The following is a 9,389-nucleotide window of genomic DNA, read 5'->3' on the forward strand; positions in this document are numbered from 1 at the left end:
ATTGTCTTTACTTCCTCCGATATGGCTTGTCGTCGAGCCTCCGGTACTCGGTATGACTTCAGGCGTACCTTCAGGTGGGGCTCGGTGACAATATCATGTCGTATCAGACTGGTCCTACCGGGCAGCTCGGAGAAGACATCGGGGTTCTGCTGAACCAACCGTCTGGCCTCTCGCCTCTGTGTCTTGGTGAGGGCTTCTCCAATCCTTACTTCCGGTTCGTCCTCTCCGGAGGTCGCTGGAGCCGGATGTGAACGACCCGAAGAGGAGGGAGGTGGGGAAAAAACAGCCATCAGGCTTTCCCGTTCCTGCCAAGGTTTTAATAGGTTGACATGGTATATTTGTTCAGGTTTCCGCCTACCGGGCTGCAATACTTTATAGTTAACCACCCCGACTCTTTCCTTTATCTCGTAGGGGCCTTGCCACTGAGCCAGGAATTTACTCTCCGCCGTGGGAATCAATACCAACACCCGATCCCCGGGATTAAAGGTCCGCACGGTGGCTTGTCTATTGTAGCGGCTGCTTTGCGCGGCCTGAGCCTCCTGTAAATGCTCCTTCACAATTGGCATGACCGCGCTTATGCGGTTCTGCATACCCAAAATGTGTTCAATCACACTTTTATGGGGGGTGGGCTCCTGCTCCCAGGTTTCTTTTGCCAGGTCCAACAATCCCCGGGGATGTCGCCCGTATAACAATTCAAAAGGCGAAAACCCCGTGGATGCCTGTGGCACCTCTCGTATGGCAAACATCAAATAGGGAAGCATCATATCCCAGTCTTTCCCGTCTTTGGAAATCACCCTTTTGAGCATGGTTTTCAGGGTTTTATTGAATCGTTCCACTAAACCATCCGTCTGAGGATGATACACAGACGTACGCAACTGCTTGATCTGGAGTAGCCGGCATAGCTCTTTGGTCACTTTAGACATGAATGGGGTCCCCTGATCCGTAAGGATCTCCTTGGGCAACCCCACCCGGCAGAACACAGCAACCAACTCCCGAGCTATAAGCTTGGCTGCAGTATGTCTGAGAGGTATCGCCTCTGGATACCGGGTGGCATAGTCAACGATCACTAGGATATGCTGGTGCCCTCGAGCAGACTTTACGAGGGGCCCCACCAGATCCATCCCTATCCGTTCAAAAGGGACTTCTATAATGGGTAACGGTACCAACGGACTGCGAAAGTGGGTCAGGGGTGCGGTAAGCTGACACTCCGGGCAGGTTTCGCAGAACCGTTTTACCTCCCCAAAGACCCCGGGCCAATAGAACCTTTGCAATATTCGCTCCTGCGTTTTCTTGACCCCTAGGTGACCACTCATCAGGTGTTTATGAGCCAAGTCGAGGACCCGCCGGCGATACGGCTGGGGCACCACCAACTGCTCTACCCCTACGCCCCGTATTTCATCTACCCGGTAGAGTAAATCCTGCTTAAGAGCGAAATGGGGGTATCTTACCTGGGCACCAGGCAGCTGTGCCACCCCGTCAACTACTGTCACCCGACTCCGGGCATGTATTAATGTAGGGTCCTGGAGTTGGGCTGTCCCAAACGTATCCGGGGACGCCTCCAACTCCGGGATGGGCTCGACCGTCTCAGCCTCTCCTGCCAATACCTCTAGGGGCGACCTATCAGGTTCACATCCTGTCCCTATCATGGGGACCCCTACGGCAGGCGTCCCGGATTCAGGATTGTAGGGCTCAGGTCCCGGACTGACCAATATCTGAGGGGACTTAGGAGGTCCCTTCCATAAAGTCCAAAAATAGGGCAGATCCCTTCCTAGGATCACATCATAGGGAAGAGTATTAATAAGTCCCACCTCATGTTGCACCTGACCGCAAGGTGCTGTGATGGTGACTATCCCCGTGGGATAGTCTCGGCGGTCCCCATGTATGCAAACCACCCCCACGGTACGTCCTGTGGCCTTTACTTTAGCCCTTAGGGTTGATCGCACAAGGGTCACTAAGCTTCCGGAATCCAACAAGCCTGTAACCGGACATCCATTCACCTGAATTTGGCACAAGTGGGGCTCAGTCTCTGGGTAGACCAGGTCAGCGGTACACACCACCTGAGCATACATTGAACCCCGCCGGGTAACCCCACAATCCATGGGCTCCGTGGTGAGTGGACACTGGGCTTCCATATGTCCCACCCGCTGGCACCGCCAACATCTAATAGGGAAGGACACCCCCTTGATGAGTTGTCGTTTAGGGTACATAGTTTTCCGGACCTCAGGGACGGAGGGTGCGGCTTCAGACGGGACGGTAGCGGACTCCCGCACCGTTGTCAGCGGTGGGTCCTTGGCCCTAGGCTTGGAGGGGCCGGACCGACGGGCGGTACGCAAAGTCTCAGTGTCCCGTATCAAGTCCTGCGTAGCCACATGCCGCTCTACCAGGGACACTAATTGGTCCAGGGTACTCGGGTCACCCTGTCCGACCCACCGTTGAATGGTGACGGGTAAAGTGCGCACAAAACGATCCACTACTACCCTTTCCACCATTTGCGCCGGGCTCAGAGTGTCAGGCTGCAACCACTTTTTTACAAGATGTAACAAGTCATAGGCCTGGGAGCGTACGGGTTTGGCTTCCTCAAAGAACCACTGATTTACCCGCTGAGCCCGTACATAGGTATTCACCCCCAACCGAGCCAGTATTTCGGCTTTCAGGGTCACATAGTCAATGGCGTCCTCGGTACAGAGGTCCAGGTATGCTTTTTGGGGTTCCCCCGTCAGATAGGGTGACAATACCTCAGCCCACTGCGGGGTCGGCAGCTTTTCCCGTTCGGCCACCCGTTCAAACACCGCCAGGAACGCTTCCACATCATCACCCGGGGTCATCTTTTGCAACGCTTGTCTCACCGCTTTCCGGACGCTGCCATCGTCACCCGGTCCCGGGGTTGTTGCTGCCGGTCCGGCACGGATCGACTTGGCCAGGAGAACCATCTGTTCTTGGTGCCTTTTTTCCTGCAATTGCAAGGCTTGCTGCTGACGTGCATTGGCCTGCTCCATCTGTTCTTGGAATTTTTTTTCCTGCACTTGCAAGGATTGGAGCAGGTGTGCATTGGTCTGTTGCTGCTGTGCATTAGCCTGTTGCTGCTGTGCATTAGCCTGTTGCTGCTGTGCATTAGCCTGAGCCAAATGCTTTATTATGTCCTCCATGGCGTCGCCGGGTTTGGGCTGTAGTATAGCCGCTCGAATCCAGGACATGCGCAGCTGGGTCACCAGGGATGAATGCTACACCTCACCGGCTGTCATGCCCGCCGATTCTCCACCATATGTGAGGTAGCGTCGTCGGCTGCGCTGCAGAAGACACGGGATCCAGGCACCAAGGTTCACACCACACGGTTTATTCCAAAGAAAAAGTCCACAATAGTACATATGTGCCTTTCCGGCAGAGAACTCAGGGAGATGTGATCACTCCCTCACACCCGGCACACCTGCCCTCCTTCCTGTTTCCATTTAACCCTTCCTTAAGCCTGTAGGGAAACAGCATTAACCCTGTAGTGGATTTACTTCCTATCATGGAGTGAGCACAACCGGGGCGAGACATACCGGCCGTCATAGATAACCCCGGTCACAGTCTCACAGCTGCTTAGTCTCTGCCTGAAGTCTTCAGCAGGCGGTAATGTACCATGAATGCACGGTGTGCCTTCAGCAATGTAGCAGAGCTGGAATCGTTGTGGGACCTTGTGTGGATTACATTGGACCTGAACAGGTGTTTTGAGGGTTAATAAAGGGGTGAAAAAGGGTGTTTTTCTACTTTTTTCAAATAAAGGATTTTTTTGGTGTTTGCGTTTATTTATTTTCACTTACAAATTAGTAAATGGGGGGACTCAGACGCCTCCCATTACTAATCTAGGGCTTAGTGGCAGCTGTGAGCTGCAATTAACCCGTTATTAAACCCAATTGCCCCCGCACCAGTGCAATCGGGAAGCGCCGGGTACAATTTTGAGACTATCGCATATAATGGATGCTGCAATCTTGAGTGACTGCAGGCTGTTATTTTTAGGCTGGGGGGCCCAATAACACTGGGTCTCCCCAGCCTGAGAATTCCAGTCCCCAGCTGTCGGCCTTTATCATGGCTGGGTATTTATTTAAATAATTACAGAAAAAAAGTCGCATGCTGTTCCTCTTATTTTCATACACAGGCAAGACAAGTGCACGGCTGGGGGCTGCAGCCTGTAGCCGAATGATTTATCTGTGCTCGGTATTATAATATGGGGTGACTCTATGCCAAATATTTTATTTATTTATTTTTTTTTTACCATAATAGATGAACATAGTGTCTGTAATTGGAAGCAGTCAGCTGACATTCAGAATGGGGGCGCGTATAACTTCAAACAATCACAGAAGCCGGTGGGCATTGAAAGCAGTGCATATGTATAAAGGTAAATGAGTTGGCTTCGAAGTTATTGAGTGGCTACGAAGCAGTTACAGCCATGTCGGAGCCCGGTAAGTACAGCCCACTTGGTCCTATCCCCCCTTCCCTTCTACGACCATGTTTAATTGCTGGATTCTGGTTCCCAAAGACTTATATGTGATCCAGCATCCAGCCAGATAACTGGGCTCCATTCCGGGCTGGAACTGGATTTTCTTTTTAAATCCGGTTAGGTATGTCAATCCCGATCATCTGCGAGTCCACCCATCACTAATCATGATGCTTCCTTAATTAAGAGGTTGCCTGAACATTAGCAAGGGAGGGTCTTTGAATATAATTTTTAGCCTGTCATCCTTGTGTTGGACATGGTGAAGTTTTGTAACAGTTTTTCTGCCTGAACTCAACCATTTTGAAATGTTATGGTAGTATCCAGGAAGTTTATTTGTTTTTGAGTGGTCCAATGTCAATTTTATAGTGCAATGAATTGTATTGAATTTGTCACTTTGAAACAAAAACACAGCTTTGTGACACATCCCTGGAATTAGGGCTTGAGTTTCCATACCATCCTACTCTCAGAATATATAGCAAAAACCTGCTGCCACATTCCCTTTAATGTGTAATGACTAGTTGTTGGGTGGGTTTCACTTTGCAGATAGAATTAATAAATATTACTGCTGAACAGATGACTTCACTTTTCACAAAACATGAATGTTCCTTTTTGTCCCTAGGTTCTCCATTAGTCCAATATTGGATTGGATCACACTCAGGCCATTTTACAGGCTAATCTACCATGATGTATGAACACTTAAGGCTCACTTGTGTCACACAGGCCTTACTATAGCATCCAGCTAGGTTGAAAGTCTTACACAGTGTTTCACTAACTTAATTCCTCCTGGTAATAAGGTATGCAGTCTCTCAGAGCTGGCCTTTAATGAGACTTAGGCGGGCTTTGCACGTTGCAACATCGCAAGCCGATGCTGCGATGCCGAGTGCGATAGTCCCCGTCCCTGTCGCAGCTGCGATATGTGGTGATAGCTGGCATAGCGAAAATTATCGCTACGCCAGCTTCACATGCACTCACCTTGCCCTGCGACGTCGCTCTGGCCGGCGACCCGCCTCCTTATTAAGGGGGCGGGCCGTGCGGCGCCATAGCGACATCACACGGCAGACGGCCAATAGAAGCGGAGGGGCGGAGATGAGCGGGATGTAAACATCTCGCCCACCTCTTTACTTCCGCATAGCCGACAGGAGCCGCGGTGAAGGAGGTAGGAGATGTTCCTCGCTCCTGCGACTTCACACACAGCGATGTGTGCTGCCGCAGGAACGAGGAACAACATCGGACCGTTGCAGCAAGGTAATTATGGTTTTCGCCGACGCTACACCGATGATACGATTACAATGCTTTTGCGCTCATTAATCGTATCATCTAGGCTTTACACACTACGATGTCAAGAGCGACGCCGGAAGTGCGTCACTTTCGACATGATCCCACCGACATCGCACCTGCGGTGTCGTAGTGTGCAAAGTACCCCTAAGGCTATGTGCACACATTGCCTAAAAATATCAGCATTTGTGGAATACATTGGAATCCCTGGACTACAGCCCGCAGACCTGCATAGATTTTTTTAATAAAATGGTGAACTACAGAAAGTGTGAAGAGTGTTTTTTCAAAGAAAGTATTTTTGTGTATGCTTTTTTATTTTCAATTTCATTACAATCAGGAAGAGCCGAGGCAAAGCACCAGAATTGGCGCATTACGTGTGATGCACCACTTCTAGGGGGTTCTGGGCTGGTATTTTTAGGCTGAGAAGGGCCCAATAACCATGGACCTTCCCAGCCTGATAATATCAGCCAGCAGCTGCCTGCTTTACCATTGCTAGTTATCAAAAATAAGGGGGACCCCACGTCGAAAATGTGGCAAAAACACGAGAAAACTCACAGTTTTGCAACTGCTTTTTTCCTGCTAAGAGATGCAGAAATTTCTTCATCCAAATATTCAATTTATGCACATACCCGCAGTACACAGGATACTTCTCTAAGCCTCTAAGTCTGTCTCTGTCTATTAATTCTGTGTTATACCATTCTGTGTCCCTGTCATGCCAACACACAGGCAAGCCTCATCCTCTTCCTGCACCCATAATGACATTCCCTCCTACAAACTTTCAGCCAAAACTCTGTCACAGCATGGTAACACCATTGTACTTGTTCACAGGGTGCTTAAACAGAGCAGAGATAAAACAGAAGATAACTTGCACACTACATACACAGCATATACATGTGACAGGAACAATAAAATAAAAACTAACATATTCCAAAAGTGATACACAAGGAGTCCTCTCCACCTCATGTAACAAAGTCCATAAGTCTGTCTCTGAATTTGCAGTCTACTATTCCTATCATTGTTAACCTTTTACAGCATAATCTCCCATTCCTCCACCTTTATTTTTCTGTTTTTCTGTCCTCAGAGGACCTCTGCCTCACTAACTCATTTTCAAGGAGCATTTTTTTTTTTACCTCACTTTAGTGTGGTTACATTTAATATTGCGCAATAAACTCCATTAAAACAATCATAGAATAGTAGAGATGGAAGGGACCTCCAGGGTCATAGGTACAACCCCCTGTTCAATGCAGGATTCCCTAAATCATCCCACACAGGTGTCTGTCCACTTTCTTTTTAAAGACTTCCATTGAAAGAACTCACCACCTCTTGTAGGAGCCTGTTCCACTAATTGATCACCCTCTCTGTCAAAACGTTTTTTTCTTATATCTAATCTGTGTCTCCTTCCAACAGTTTCATCCCATTGCTTTTTGTTTACTTGTTCAAGTGAGAATAGGGCTGATCCCTCTTCAGTGTGACAGCCCTTGAGATATTTTTAGACAGGTGTTGTCTCCTCTCAGTCTTTTTTTTTTGCAAGCTAAACATTCCCAGATCCTGTAACCGTTCCTCATAAGACATGTTTTGCATACCAGTGACTATTCTAGTCATTCTTCTCTTGTTCCAGTTTGTTGATGTCTTTTTTTAAAATGTAATGTCCAGAACTGGACACAATCATCCTGATGAAGTCTGACCAAGGAAGACTAGAGGGCAATAACACATGTTTGCGACTAAAAAGCTGTTTGATTATTTTCATCTAATTTCCATGTATTTTTGCGTGCTGAAAATGAAAAAAATATTGAAAAAAATCCTGGACATCAGGATTTGCCATAAAATGTAAAATTCTCTTCAAATTTAGTACATTTTTCATAATTTTTTTTTTAGGGTTTTGAAACTCAAAATTACTATTAATTAATTAAAATCAATGAATTGAAGATATATAATGCCTAAAAATATAACTTTCAAAGAAAAGAACTTTCAGAGTGAGCTAATGAAACCAACATCAACATTTTGCAAGCTGAATGAGCGGGCTCTGACATGCCCGGGCTTGTTTCAATTGTTTTATCTTTGTTCTCGCCTGTTCACACTTTTTAATCTCAGTTCATGGTAGCTCTTCATATTCAACCGTGTTTCCCAAAATTAGCATTATGGCTCAGCGGAAGTGTATTAATTATCCTGACAGTTTGTTACATTTGTGGTGAATATACAGTGTTGAAGCAACAGCTGAATATTACAGACTTTGTGAAAAAGGTATACTTCGCATATTTCGGACTAAAGCTTGGAGATCAAGATAAAGCTTGGGTGCCTCATAAAGTGTGCAAACGGTGTGTTGAGGACCTCCGAAATTGGTTCAAGGGTAAGAAAAAAGCTTTCTGTTATGGGATCCTATGGTATGGCAAGATCAAAAGAACCATAGTGATGATTGTTACTTTTGTTCATGCGATGAGAAAGGGTATAATTCAAAATGGAAGCATTCCATTTCATATCCCAATATTCACTCAGCAATTCGTCCCATCCCCCATGGCACAGATATATACCAATACAAAAGGCTCTGCTACCTTGGAAGAGATAACTATGTCCAATGAAGTCATACCTGAACCGGATGAATCAAGTTCTGACTTTGAAGGTGATACAAGACCAAAATTGTTTTCCCAGGAGGAGATGAATGATTTGGTAAGAGACTTAAATCTTCCCAAAGATGCCGCTGAGTTAAAGCCACTTTACACACACAGATAAATCTTTGGCAGATCTGTGGTTGCAGTGAAATAATGGACATATTGTTCCATTTGTACACAGTGTGAGACTGTGACCGGGGTTATCTATGACGGCCGGTATGTCTCGCCCCGGTTGTGCTCACTCCATGATAGAAAGTAAATCCACTCTAGGGTTAATGCTGTTTCCCTACAGGCTGAAGGAAGGGTTAAATGGAAACAGGAACAAGGGCAGGTGTGCCGGGTGTGTGAGGGAGTGAACAGAACTCCCTGAGTTCTCTGCTGGAGAGGCACATGTATATTGTTGTGGACTTTTGTTTGGACATTAAACCGTGTGCTGTGAACCTTAATGCCTGGATCCCGTGTCTTCTGCTGCGCAGCCGACCACGCTACCTCACATATGGTGGAGAATCGGCGGGCATGCCAGCCCGGTGAGGTGTAGCATCCATCCCTGGTGACCCGGTAGCACATGTCCTGGATTTGAGCGGCTATACTACAGCCAAAACCCGGTGACGCCATGGAGGACATACTAAAGCAGCTGGCTCAGGCTAATGCACAGCAACAACAGGCTAATGAACAGCAGCAACAGACCAATGCACACCTGCTCCGGGCGTTGGAACGTCAGCAGCAATCCTTGCAAGTGCAGGAAAAAAGGCACCAAGAACAGATGGTTCTCCTGGCCAAGTCGATCCGTGCCGGACCGGCAGCAACAACCCCGGGACCGGGTGACGACAGCAGCGTCCGGAAAGCGGTGAGACAAGCGTTGCAAAAGATGACCCCGGGGGATGATGTGGAAGCGTTCCTGGCGGTGTTTGAGCGGGTGGCCGAGCGGGAAAAGCTGCCGACCCCCCAGTGGGCTGAGGTATTGTCGCCCTATCTGACGGGGGAACCCCAAAAAGCGTACCTGGACCTCTGTACCGAGGACGCCATTGACTATG

At 48.0% G+C, this 9,389-nt stretch overlaps 1 protein-coding gene across 1 annotated transcript in view; it reads right to left on the reverse strand.

Moving 5' to 3' along the window:
* Positions 1–7,132, reverse strand: part of LOC142295339 (isoaspartyl peptidase/L-asparaginase-like) — a 135,189-nt gene extending 128,057 nt beyond the window's left edge. The window contains exon 1 of the mRNA XM_075338443.1: positions 7,067–7,132. The gene's annotated coding sequence lies outside the window, so the exon portion shown is untranslated. The remainder of the gene's footprint in view (positions 1–7,066) is intronic.
* Positions 7,133–9,389: the final 2,257 nt, after the last annotated feature.

Source organism: Anomaloglossus baeobatrachus, chromosome 3 (genome assembly GCF_048569485.1).
Source record: "Anomaloglossus baeobatrachus isolate aAnoBae1 chromosome 3, aAnoBae1.hap1, whole genome shotgun sequence".
In the NCBI taxonomy this organism is placed as follows: Eukaryota; Metazoa; Chordata; class Amphibia; order Anura; family Aromobatidae; genus Anomaloglossus; species Anomaloglossus baeobatrachus.